Genomic DNA, 12,915 nt, shown 5'->3' on the forward strand with positions numbered 1-12,915 from the left:
AATGTGGGCTTGCGGTTTATAGCAGCAACACCGTGGTCTTTCTATAATGAGGAAGTTGACCTACACTCTCTGTGCACCGGATTTCAATACTGCTAACATGTGCTCGATAAAGCTGTTACATGCTCACTGATGCTAACTCTAATTGTATCTGTGGAAGGGTCTAAGCATGGCAACCCTGTCCAAGGGAGTGACCGTAGAATAACACAGAGCAGGCAGGGCTTTAGCTACAGTATAAAATCACTTTCCTAACTCTAGCCTTCTCGTAAAATACGTTTTGTATCCCTGTCTTTGTATTTGCAGGCTGTTTGTTTTGCCAAAGTGAATAATGTTAAGTTTTACTACATGACAAACGTCAAAATTTATTGAAATGTTGCTTCCTCGCTATAAACATGAACTGTAGAGTTAAAGCCTTTGCTAAAGAGCTCTATGTAATGTTACTTCCCTTTGTATCTTTTATCCCATTGTTGCCTTTTAAGAAGTCCATCACCCCAAGGTGACTCCGCGTGACGCTCTCAAGCCTCGAAGACAAGCGCTCAGATCGCATTCTTGACAACACTGAACGCTGCTAAAAGCTTTGTGTGGTTGGTTTAATATTTAGCACTGGCACAGCTGCACTTTGGAACCATCAGGTCTCTGTGAAACTGCACCAGCTTGGAAAAAATAAGGGGCGTGACATTTTCCACTTGAGTGGTCCCCCGTCCGGCAGCTCGAAGCCCTAAAACAAACAGTAAGGCATCTCCATTCTGCAGCTGCTGCCTCCTTGCATATAAACTCCACACGCCCCAGATTCAAACAGATCAATTATTCATGGCAGGTGAGAGACGCACACACATACACATGCACTGAGTTCTGACAGTATCAAGTAATGGCTTCAAAGAGGCAAGAAGAAACAGAAAATCAAGCATAAAAGTGTGCGTGTGAGGCAACGACTATGTGTTGTGACTCATTAGTTTGAACCACGGTCTTAGGACTGGGCGACCAAGCGCGCACTCACCAGAGTTGAAAGACAAACCTTGAGGGTGGCGCCAAGGACACACAAATATTGTATGTGTGTACATCGACAACCACGGTGGGTAAACACTCAAATGTACTAGCAAGAAAATGAAGTGTCAATGTGTTTTTAATACGCTGGATTAGACAGGTTGTCATAAGGTCTGCGATTATTACCGATTACTAACTACCACGATTATAATGTAATAGCAATAGTGTTATAAGTAGACCTGATGCATGTTTACAGCATCATTTGTGACGACTAATGAATGTATGAGCATTGCATTATGATGCTATCATAGCAGCAGTTTTATCACAACTCTGAACCAGACTTTGTATCATTTCCTCACATACGAATTGAGCCTTCATAATATCCATCCATCCATTTTTGTATAGTGCTTGTCCTCATTAGTCGCGTGCAAGCTGGAGACTATACCACCTGACTTTGGGCGAGAGGCAGGGTACACCCTGGACTACTCGCCAGCCAATCGCAGGGGCACATACAGAGAAACAGCCATTCACATTCAGTCCTATGGACAATTTAGAGTTTAATGAGGCTAACTTGAATGTCTTAGGAATGAGGGAGAAAGCCGGAATACACGGAGGAAACGCATACAACCCAAACGAGAATAGGCAAACCTCACACAGGAGGCCCACAACTGAGATTTGAACTCCGGACCTCAGACTGAATGCTAACTGCTAGTCCACCATGCTGCTGCCTCGATAAAATGTTAAAATCAGAAATGGATTGGATAAGTGCCAGTGTCATCATGAGGCAGAGGTCACTGAACAACGGCGACTAATTGAACACAAATGAAATCTGCCATAAAATAGGGAGAAATGTCTGGGAAGCGGCGGCACGGTGGCCGACTGGTTAGAGCGTGAGCCTCACAGTTCTGTGGACCCGGGTTCAATCCCCGGCCCCGCCTGTGTGGAGTTTGCATGTTCTCCCCATGCCTGCGTGGGTTTTCTCGGGGCACTCCGGTTTCCTCCCACATCCCAAAAACATGCATTAATTGGAGACTCTAAATTGCCCGTAGGTGTGACTGTGAGTCCGACTGGTTGTTTGTTTGTATGTGCCCTGCGATTGGCTGGCAACCAGTTCAGGGTGTACCCCGCCTCCTGCCCGATGACAGCTGGGATAGGCTCCAGCACACCCGCGATCCTAGTGAGGAGAAGCGGCTCAGAAAATGGATGGATGGATGGATGTCCGGGAAGCGCAGGATCACCTAGACAGTAATATTTATTAGATGCCAAGATGGTGCCTACCCGTGTGGGCGCCTCGTTTACGTGCTCTCTAGTATTGTTTTTGTGTTTTTCGTTCGTCTTTGGAGAAAATACACGACTCACTTACACAAGGGGAGACTTGCTAACCATCAAGGAGGCTACTCCGGACTTTCTTTCACTAACTTTCACAAAACCGTTCAGTTTTTTCCCTGAGTTACTCACCGGAGCAGCGACCGCGGTCTTTGGCGCATGGAGACGGAGGCGGCGCCACAGAGGGAAGCGAGCCGGCATCCAAGTGAAGCTCCGCAAGAGAGGATACAGATTGGCATTTCCGTCGATCTACCTTGCGACTCTACGCTCCCAACAAAATGAACGAGCTTCATCTTCTGATAAAGACCAATAAAGACTTCGGACGTTCCGCCGCCATGTGCTTTACGGAGACTTGGCTTTGTGAGGCTGTACCCGATGGCGCCGTCATGCTTCCCGGCTTCCATCTTCACCAGGCAGACCGCGACATGGAATCATCGGGGAAAACAAAAGGCGACGGGATATGCTTCTTTATAAAAAAAAAATGGTGTACGGACGTCACAGAGCTCTGCACACACTGCAGCCCGCATTTAGAGTCGCTGTTTTTGAACTGTAAGCCATTCTACTCGCCTCGTGAGTTCGCATAATTCATTCTCGCCGGTGTCTACAAGCCAACACGAACGCCGCACTGCTAATGCTCGCCGAACAAATAAACGAAATTGAAAAAAAAACACCCGGATTCACCCATCATTATTCTCGGGGACTTTGACAAAGATAAACTCAACCACGAACTCCCTAAATACAAGCAGCACATCGACTGATCTTCAAACAACAAAAGATTAACAAAGCGGGCAGGCCCCAGACCATGTGTCCCCATCCTGCCTCAAAGTCTGTGCGGACCAGCTCGCTCCAGTCTTCACACAGATCTTCAATAGATTTCTGGAACTGTGCGAAGTACCATCCTGTTTCAAACGCTCCACCATCATTCCATTCCCCAAGAAACCTGCAATCTCTGGTCTAAATGACGACAGGCCCGTCGCCTTGACATCTGTAGTCATGAAGTCCTTTGAACGTCTCGTGCTGGACCACCTCAAGAGCGTCACAGGTCCCCTGCTGGACCCTTTGCAGTTTGCCTACCGAGCGTACAGGTCTGCGGATGATGCAGTCAACATGGGACTCCACTTCATCCTAAAACACCTCGACAGTGCAGGGACCTACGCGAGGATCCTGTTCGTGGACTTCAGCTCAGCATTCAACACCATCATCCCTGAACTCCTTTCCTCCAAGCTTCTCCAACTCAGTGTCTCGGCTGCCATTTGCCAGTGGATTTACAGCTTTCTGACGGGCAGGACACAGTAGGCGAGGGAGAGACCACCTCATCCACATGCAGCATCAGCACTGGGGCACCCCAAGGTTGTGTCCTCTCTCCGCTGCTCTTCTCTCTCTACACGAACGACTGCACCTCAGTGCACCCGACTGTCAAACTCCTGAAGTTTGCAGATGACACCACTGTCATCGGCCTCATCTAAGACGGTGACGAGTCTGCATATCGTGAAGTGAAGTGGAGCGGCTGGAGCTGTGGTACGGCAGACACAACCCGGAGCTGAACATGCTCAAGACTGTAGAGATGATCGTGGACTTCAGGAGGCCTCCTTTGCCACAGCTGCCCCTCACGCTGTCCAGCTGCCTTGTGTCAACCGTTGAGACCTTCAAGTTCCTGGGAATTACAGTCTCTCAGGACCTGAAGTGGGCGATCAACATCAACTCTGTCCTCAAAAAGGCCCAGCAGAGGATGTACTTCCTGCCACAGGAGCTGTTGAGGCAGTACTACACAGCAGTCATCGAATCAGTCCTGTGTTCTTACATCGCAGTCTGGTTTGGTGACCAGATTATCGTGCTACTAGTCACTTTAAACTGCATACACTCCTTAAAGTCTCAAAGCCCTTTGCACAATGGTCATTGCACCGGACTATTGCTATATTAGTCATTCAAACTGCTCTCAGTGCTAGAGGACTGCATCTTTTTGCACAATTGTCCAAAAAAAAAAAATTGTACCAGTATTACCAGATAATTAGCAACCCTTTATTGCTCAGTGACTGTTTTTTTCAATGTCTTTATGTCTCAAATGTGTTCTCTGTCAATTGACTGTATGTTGTCGTACTAGAGCGGCTCCAACTACCGGAGACAAATTCCTTGTGTGTTTTTTGGACATACTTGGCAAATAAAGATGATTCTGATTCTGATTGGTTTCCTTCTATGTTACCACAGTCCGATGTTGTCTTTTTGTAATGGTATGCAGTTCCTTACTAGCATTTCAGCTGTATGGGTATGTGGGTAGTTCTGTTGTCCAGTAAATATAAGCACAGTGATATGGGTCATTTGAAAGTCAATGCTGTGACCTTTGGCTTGTCTCCCAGAGGTCGGCACAGCGAGTCACTCACATGATTTGTTTGGCACACTTTTCACACCAGCTGGATGCCCCTCCTTATGCAACCCACCCATTTTTTTTTATCCAGCTTTGGATCAGCAGTGGCTGGTATTGGGGCACTAACCTGAAATCTTACCAGCGCCGTCTGTGTAAAAGGCAGCAGCATATACCACTACACTAAGAGTGCACTTGGAAGTCAATGTAACCAGCCATTTTGTGACAGTTTTGTTTTGTGGTGCGCCGTGATGTTTTTTCTATTAAAATATTTGTATTGGCTCAGTCTCGGTTGGGGACACACTGGGACAATCTGTCCAGACACTAGCTCCTTTCACACTTCCTGTAAAAGCTGTCATCCGAAGTTCGGCGGTAGTACAGTACCAGAGCTGTAACAGAGACGGCTGTGTATAATTCTACAATGCAGACGCAGGGTTGTGAAGTTTAACACTCGACACCCCCTTCTTCCGCCCTGTTGATGCTGTCCAATATGTATTTTATAGGTCATAGTCATAAACTGGCAAAGGAGGATAAATGCCATGTCTTTTGTTACGACTCTGATGTGTCCAATTAATTTTCATTTTCTTCTACTTTGCCATTTGTGACTGTCTTTTTGGGGAAAAAAAATTTCCATTGATTGCAAATTCAATTGAGGGCAAGTCCCACTGTTCTCCCAATCATCTATTTGGTTAAATGGAATAAAGAGATGGAAGTGTTTTTTTTTTTCATTGGGTGTATTTATAAGGGCATAAGATTTACACTTTGCAGTCTAGCTCATCACAACTACACGCTCTCAAAGACACCCAACACTTGACTTCCTGCTCACAATGAAATGACAGACTTCACCTTCGATTCATTGTCTCATCACATCAGGTGTTGCACCTGATTGGATCCTATCTGATGTTTTAGTTTATTGTTCTATTTTTATTGAGTCTATCTCGAGTTTCATGGAGTCCATCTCGCCAGGAGAATGACGATTGTCATTTCATTCTGTGCGATGTCTCAGATGTGCCCTTCAGAAATCTTGCTGATGCTCATACCTGCCTGCATATTGAATTCGGCGCCTCCTTTAGGGAGTCGTCTCAATTTACCAGTGGCGGGCAGTGCATTTGGTAAATAGGCCTTCAGTGGGGACTTACCTAACTTAATCCATCTCTTAATACCAACACTATCACTTCACAATCATAGAAACCATTAATACTATACAAAAACACTTGTATAACAGCAACATGTACTGTACATCATCTGGAAGAGTTAAAAATTTATATTTATTCAATACTAAAAACATAAAACATTTAAATGAAATACATCATACTCACCAGAGATGCAGACTACTGAATGTATTAATATGTGCAGATGCTGTGGCTACATACGTGTTTTGCTAGTCAAACCTGGCTTGACTAACCAGTCATCCATCCATCCATCCATTTTCTGTACCGCTTATCCTCACTAGGGTCGCGGGCGTGCAGTCAGAGGATGGAAAATGCTGACGTTATTGTGGGCCAGCGAGTTGGCCCTCTGAGGCAAATTGGAAATCTTATTGGTTTAAAAAAACAAAACAAAAAAAAAAGTCTCGTTGCTAATATAGTTTCAAGCCCACTGTGCGAACCTGACTTGGAATAGAACGTTGCAAAAAAAATGACAGTAGGCGACCCACGCCCGCACACTGAGTAATTTGATCAACTGGCTCCACATAGACTATAGTCTATTGTGCTATACCACTTTTATTAAATAATAAAAGCACAGTGTGATAGTCCAGGAAGAAGCGGATCTAGTCATATTACATGTCTGTGACCCGGAAATACGTCAGTCCCATTCTTTGCCTGTATTCCAGCACAGCGTCAATAAACAACAGCAGCCAATACTGGAACTGACAGACTTTGTCAACGGCATTTTAAGTGACAAATGGAAACCATTTTTGGACACATTGTTCAGTCCCGACGGTCTGTTATGTCCGATATCCACTGTACTGTATATATATCCATCCATCCATCCATTTTCTGTACCTAACCAGGGTCAAGGGGGTGCTGGAGCCTATCCCAGCTATCTTCGGGTGAGAGCCGGGGTACACCCTGAACTAGTCGCCAGCCAATCGCAGGGTACATATAAACAAACAACCATTCACACTCACATTCATACCTAAGTGCAATTTAGAGTCTTCAATCAACCTACCATGTTTTTGAGATGTGGGAGGAAACCGGAGTACCCGGAGAAAACCCACGCAGGCACGGGGAAAACATGCAAACTCCATACAGGCGGGGCCGGGATTTGAACCCCGGTCCTCAGAACTGTGAGGCAGATGTGCTAACCAGGCGGGCACCGTGCCTCTACTGAACATATATATATACCGTATTTGTCTCGCTGGCTGAAAATCTGGAAATGTATTTTTTGCATGTGTGAAAGTTTATGGTCATTTTGATTGGCTGTAATCTGTGATGTTGCTACACCGTGCAACGGTGGTTCCAATTTTCACTCATGAAAACTATTGACCGAACCCTGCACACTCCGCGAGAGTTAAGTCAGGTTCGGTGCGTGGTGGGCTTAAGTTACCATCGGCCAGCACTACTGATTCTGAACGCCCTGAGCAGATTAGATTGACTTGGAAGCACAGTGAAGCTGAAATCTGATTGGACAACAAAGTCTAGCATCCACACACATACTGGAAGCCGTGGAGCCAAGAGAAATGATCTGAAATGAGGACTATTGGGAATAAATAAATGCAATTTTCTACCACTGCCATTTAAAGTCGTAGGTAATAAATGTTAGATTTCTAAAATGGATACATGGTTTTAAATGGGCCCCTCTTGCTCATCCCCCATTTGCCACCTTGCCCTTGTTCCGTTTAATTGATTCCATTGCTGTTTCCCAAAAGTGCAAAGCGTCAATCTTCGCTGGACGAGACGTGGTCGCTGTCTAGCGGTGATGAAAGGAAACACGGCCTGGCTCCGAGAGATACTGCGGCGGCTTACGGGATTTAGTGAGTCACGCACAACGCAAATACGTCGAACCCAATATTCACTTCAAAGGGCTCCATCGCCAAAACCTCACAACATCCGGAACGTCTCTTCACGTACTTTGGCCCAAATGGTCTCGTTGGACGATGATAAACAATCGCTTGTTTTGTGGCGAGGACTGCAGCACTACCATTTGCAAGTCTCTGTTTTGCATTTGTCACGCCGAACCCTCTGCGGGCTCCGGATGCACCTCCTCCCAATATTCGCTCGACGATGACACCACTCTTATGGTGAGTGCTCCCAAACGCCGGCTCCATTCATAAGTGCTCCATTTTCTTCCCACACTCTAATTGCACTCGCGTGATCTTTTCTGGACCAAAAAGGGCATCATCATGAGTCCTAAATGGTGTCCTGAGAGATTTCAGGCTCCATTTTAGTATGCTGCAAGATAAAATATAATTCCCTCTCGAAGCCCCTCGAGGCAAAATAACAAGACGAAAAGTCAAGAATTGAAAGGGATTGAGAGAGCGAGAGAGAGAGAGAGAGAGAGAGAGAGAGAGAAAGCGAGAGAGAGAGAGAGAGAGAGAGAGACTGTGTGTGTGTGCGCGCGCGCCAGTGTGTGTGTATCTGTGAGAAGAAGAGATGGCGAGGGTTTGTTTACGCCCGAAATAGAGTGATGTTTAAAATGGAGGGGAAGAGGTGGTAATTCAGCAGAACAGAGATTGAAAAAGAAAGACAAGTTGCATTCGCTTACCCTCGTGGCCCAAACATTGCAATGTGAGGTGTCACTCATCCTTACAATTTTACTAAAATAATGTAAAATAACAAATACAAAGGTCTATTGAGAGTTGTTTGGCTTTTTTTTGAAAGCAACCCTATGCCTTCTCAGATCAAATTGTGGCTTCAGTTCAGGCTCCATTGCGCTTTGCATATGAACGTGAATGCTCATCCGTCTCTATATGTGTGCTTTGATTGAGTCGCGACCATTTTAGGGTAAAGTCTGCCTTTTTACCCAAAGTCAGCTGGGATAAACTCTGTATTTCATCTGTATCGGTATCTCAATTCTGTTGGACGCCATGTCTCAATTAGTCACTGAGTGCGTCATGCATCTGCACGAATAAGCACTCCACCTATAATAGACACCTCCTTTTTCCTGTCAGGAAAAAAAACAGGCAGTCCACTCCGTGACTATAATTACCATATTTCCACAGATCGTAGCCTATATTCTAATGGACACGATAGGCCCTATTTTCTTAACCAGTGTAAATCCGGCATGGTGGGCCGCCAGAGGCGAGTTAGACTGGTGTTAATAATTTTGTAGACCAACACAGCCTGGCAGATCCGATAGTGGGCGGGCTGCACCACTGTGGGTTTGTTTACAGCTGAATTCATTTGGCGACAATAAAAATTGCTCCTCGATCCCTTTAAATGTGGCACAATGACAGTCCCTATGGAGAGACTGTGCGGATGAGGACATAGCGTAATCGCAGCGATCTGTGTGTGAGTGGAGCATTCTCACTGCTCTTGCCCGGTGTGGCAGCAGATGATGTGAGTAGGTACCATTATTAAATACACTTGGTGGCGATAATTATAGAGGCCCATACTCTAATGGACGCCCTGTCACAATAACTCATCAATGCCGCCCTGAAACAGACGCCAATTGTATATTCCAGGGTAAATGAAAAGGTTTCCACTATCTTTTTTAAAAACCTGAAGCTTGTGCTAAAGTTGTGTTGTTGTTTTTGTTTTGTCAAAAGCAAAAACCAGCTCAGCTCCTCCACCAGCACACAAAACCTCTGAGTTCTGTAGCCAGAGAAGAATAAAAGCAGCGGACATGCACCGACAAAAGTGCAAAAAAGTCAAGCCTCCTCTGCAAACGCGAGTTGACACCAACACGGCGCTCCACAAGTAACAGACATACATTTTTTTTTTCATTCATTAACAAAACAACACTAGGCTGTCTCTGAGGCTCTTGACTCTATTTTTCTGCCACACTGGCAGCTTTCAGTATCGACTGAAGGAAAAAAATGGCTGGAAAAACTGTGTTAGATCAGGTCATCCCCTGAGGATAAGAATATTATAGTATTTTTTAAAAGCTACATTTGGCTTAAGATAAAAGTTAAAATATGTATTTTCCTGGCATCGCTCAGAATGTCTTTGTAAGTGCACCAGATTTGTTTTGGAAAAACAGTGCTTATTGTAATACAATAGAGACTCATCTACGCTCACAGTCCAGTGTTTTAATACAACCCCAATTCCAATGAAGTTGGGACATTGTGTTAAACATAAAGAAAAACAGAATACAATGATTTGCAAATCACGTTCAACCTATATTTAATTGAATACACTACAAAGACAAGATATTAAATGTTCAAACTGATCAACTTTATTGTTTTTAGCAAATAATCATTAACTTAGATAATGTAGATGATGAAATCCCTAAATTCCTTCCAATTGTACATTAAGGAACATTGTCCTTAAACTGTTCGACTATTTTCTCACGCACTTGTTCACAAAGAGGTGAACCTCGCCCCATCTTTGCTTGTGAATGACTGAGCAGTTCAGGGAAGCTCCTTTTATGCCCAATCATGGCACCCACCTGTTCCCAATTAGCCTGTTCACCTGTGGGATGTTCCAAACAGGTGTTTGATGAGCATTCCTCAACTTTCTCAGTCTTGTTTGCCACCTGTCCCAGCTTTTTTGGAACGTGTTGCAGCTATAAAATTCTAAGTTAATGATTATTTGCTAAAAACAATAAAGTTGATCAGTTTGAACATTAAATATATTGTCTTTGTAGTGTATTCAATTAAATATAGGTTGAACATGATTTGCAAATCATTGTATTCTGTTTTTATTTATCTTTAACAGCACGTCCCAACTTCATTGGAATTGGGGTTGTACAATACATATTATATGATATGATGAGACGGTGTTAACTGCGCAGAATATAAAGTGAAACCTGTAAAGTTGACCATCATTGAGGTTGTAGTTTTTGGACCTTCAACCACCATCATGCATGACATCTCACAAGACTTAAGCAAATCCTGCGAAGGTTATCAGTTTAGTGAGCAGCAAAAGGATTAAGTCTTCAAGTGTGGTTTGCTTTTTCGTTGTCTTTTTTTTCTCATGCCACTGCAGAAGGGTAACATTAATGGAATAGTAGTGAGTAACCTACAACCAGGATTTGAACTTGGCTGCTCAGTACAATATGGCTAAGTTGACAATAAGTTATCAATAGCAAGAAAAGGAGAAGTATGGAATATACTGGAAAATGAGCTGCATTTGACACTTTTTGTGATTGACTCCCAGGCACGAGCAATAATTGTCACTGCATGCGTCAATTGCTGTCAAAGACTTTATGTATGATTGGTTTGACCATTAGTACTTTTAACTTTTTTTAATTGATATTTTTTACACTTCTTCGTTTTATTATTCACTGTGGTGAACTACTTTTAGCATTTTTGTGTTAACAGTGTTAAAATGGTATATATATATATATATATATATATATATATATATATATATATTTTTTTTTTGCTAGCCACAGTGTGAGCCTGCAACAGATTATTTCTGTCTGTTGTTTCTTATGGCCAAATCTATTCTAATTTCAAGCATATTGGTTCCACTGTAATGTCGAATAATGCACACCTCTCAAAGCTACAACCACACTGACCTGCAGCCGACTTCCACTAAATCCGAGTGTAATTCCAAAAAGCAAGAACAAGATTCCCCCCCCACACACACACACTCTGTGTGCAATGCAGGACTCCTTCACAGCAGAGCAGCCAAGCCTCCTGTACGACGAGTGCTGCGCTGCCAGCCGCCCCATCGGGACCATTATCTTCACACCTCTCTGCCCTCGGCGCCTCCCCCTCCCCACACCCTTTCGCACTGCCAACCTTCCGTCGCCGTTGGTCGGTCCTCTCGGAGGTTGAACTGGGCCCCAGTCAACCATGGGGTAACTGTAATGGCCAAAAGCCCAAGCCCAAACTCAAACACGCCACGTTTGCAAAACTGATTCATTCTGTTGAACTTGACAAATGGCACTTGTGTGTGTGTGTGTGTGTGTGTGTCATGAAGCACTTGTGTGTGTGTGTGTGTGTGTGTCATGAAGGGATTAAATGTACTTTCTACTGAGCAAGTAAATTAAAAACATAATTAATAAAAATACAACATTCAGAATTGAAATAATCAACCGGGCTACTTCTTTTAAGGGACACATTATGCTTTTTTTTCTCTCCCACAAATTTCTCCCACAGTCTTTCACGTTACACTCCCACAGTCTTTCACGTTACACTCGTTACAATGGCGACTATGGATCGCACCAATGTATTGTATGTGGGGAAAAAAAGAACAAAATGAGGAAAAACCTGTGGTGGTCATCAAAGGTGCCCGGGAGAGGAGGTTCTATCAAGGATTGCTTGAGGTATGTTCACATACTTTTAACACGATACGGCTCGCAAGCAGGCAACAAAATGTTATGTAGCCTGGCAAGGTAGTGCTCGCACTAACGTTTGTACGTAAACAACCCGGCCTTCTGTCGACTCATGCTCTAAAGTTTCAGTAAACATTGGTTTGATCGCGTGAATAAATGGTCACAATACGCAATCCTATTGGTCAAGGTGTGCTTTCGGAGAGTTGTCGTTAATATGTCACACTACACGGAAGATATTGCCAAAAAATCAAACATGAAAAATCAAGCGACTGTATGTAAAGAATTAAACAATTTGTGTATCATGATTTCATGCATTAATTCATTTGGCATTTTGTGTCTGGTGTGCATGCCTTAAATAATTATATTATACTTACTTCGATAATACATACAGACATTCTACATGTAGATTTGATGATGAAACACATAAGACCATTGCAAAAGCTGTAGTTAATATTATTATTAAAAATTTTTTGCAGCGGTTAAAGAATATATGCCTGAGAGTGTTTTTTTTTGTCTATCTGCACGAGTTGGTCCCATTTGTGTTAAAATATAAGATGTTTAAAGGTTGATAACGACCATATCAATGCCACTTTGGTTAGCCCGTCTATGGCATTTCCCATTATGTACTGTACTGTGTTGGCATTAACCTTGTGGACTTGTTTGGTAAAGTTATGTTGAGGTACCACTGTATTTCCCCTTGTGAATGCAGAACTTCATTACCAAATTACACGTTAATTGGTATGCGGATCTGTTCATGTGGTGCATGAAGAGAACATGTAAAATTGGGGCAGATAATAGGATACCTTTTCAGAAAGAAGCAGCTAACATAAGATTTACTTAGTAGTTTCATTTCGCACTTG

The 12,915-nt window shown here is 43.6% G+C and overlaps 1 protein-coding gene and 2 long non-coding RNA genes across 3 annotated transcripts in view; 2 read left to right on the forward strand and 1 right to left on the reverse strand.

Annotated features, from left to right (window-relative positions):
• The window catches only part of LOC133482047 (uncharacterized), a 76,593-nt gene that overhangs the window by 39,388 nt on the left and 24,290 nt on the right, over positions 1 to 12,915 (forward strand). The window lies entirely within an intron of this gene.
• Positions 1 to 12,915, reverse strand: part of rtn4rl1b (reticulon 4 receptor-like 1b) — a 181,369-nt gene that overhangs the window by 15,819 nt on the left and 152,635 nt on the right. The gene's annotated exons all lie outside the window — the stretch shown is intronic.
• Positions 732 to 12,315, forward strand: LOC133482322 (uncharacterized). Its single transcript, XR_009789754.1, has 3 exons — positions 732 to 814; positions 969 to 1,069; positions 11,385 to 12,315. It is a non-coding gene; the product is annotated as an uncharacterized LOC133482322 (long non-coding RNA).

The sequence above is a fragment of the Phyllopteryx taeniolatus genome, chromosome 8 (genome assembly GCF_024500385.1).
Source record: "Phyllopteryx taeniolatus isolate TA_2022b chromosome 8, UOR_Ptae_1.2, whole genome shotgun sequence".
Taxonomy (NCBI): Eukaryota; Metazoa; Chordata; class Actinopteri; order Syngnathiformes; family Syngnathidae; genus Phyllopteryx; species Phyllopteryx taeniolatus.